Source organism: Olea europaea, chromosome 18, assembly GCF_002742605.1.
Source record: "Olea europaea var. sylvestris chromosome 18, O_europaea_v1, whole genome shotgun sequence".
Lineage (NCBI taxonomy): Eukaryota > Viridiplantae > Streptophyta > Magnoliopsida > Lamiales > Oleaceae > Olea > Olea europaea.
Window position 1 is genome coordinate 9,209,929 of NC_036254.1, and position 922 is coordinate 9,210,850.

Below are 922 nucleotides of genomic sequence, written 5' to 3' on the forward strand. Positions count from 1 at the left end.
ATGATAAGCTAAACAAAATGCAATTATCAAAAGAAATGTTTCAGTTGAGATTGTTTGACATATTTTTTTCATATATATCAAAATGCACGTTGTAGGAAAAACATAGCGTGCATACAGATACTAAGATATTTTTCTTCTTTAATCCTTTTATGTTGAAATTGTAGGCACTCTATAAAGAAGTAATGCCTAGTTTTGATGTCTTGGGAAAAAAAATTCTTATTTCTCAACAACGTTTGGAAATGGAGCAAAAATGAAACTTTTGGAAATGGGCAGGTAATGATGCATTGTATATCCAGTGTAAACATAAAAAAAAATTTCCCCTGCACATGATGCCTTCATTTCCAAAAAATCATTAGATGTTTTTGTTTCTTTTTTAGCATAGGTTTGTGGCCTTTTTGTTAATTTATGCTAATTCCTAGCTTCTTTATCTGATCTGCAGAATATATATAGCTGTTTTTGCATCATTTACTGAATATTGCTTCAGGCTTTCTTCTAATACATAGTTTGCTAATAGGTTGCTATTGTCAAAGACATGAGGGAATCAATGCTTGAAGATATTTACATGACCTGGGACTTACTAGGCAGGCTACAGCTATGTATAAGACCTGGGACTTCATATTTGGCAAAAGCGTATCCCCAGATCAGTTGCTCGGGCGTTCATACAATTGTTAAATGCTGTACATTATGTGGACGGATTTTGAATGGTCTTAAGGAGTTCACTATTCTCGTTATGGTCTCATTAGGCATGTTCAACTAAGAAATGTAATTAAGTTCTGTCATTTTTAATATGGTTGACAGCTTATTTGATCAACCAACAAATGTTTTAAGTTCTGTCACTTTTAATATGGTATAAAGCTTATTTGTTCAATTAATTGTTTTTAGTGTATCTTACAATGTTCAATTAATTGTCTTCAACATCAAT

The 922-nt window shown here is 31.8% G+C and overlaps 1 long non-coding RNA gene across 1 annotated transcript; it reads left to right on the plus strand.

The window, feature by feature from the left end:
* Nucleotides 1–6: 6 nt before the first annotated feature.
* Nucleotides 7–886, plus strand: LOC111366468. The gene is made up of 2 exons (XR_002697657.1): nucleotides 7–273; nucleotides 515–886. It is a non-coding gene; the product is annotated as an uncharacterized LOC111366468 (long non-coding RNA).
* The last annotated feature ends 36 nt before the right edge of the window (nucleotides 887–922 follow it).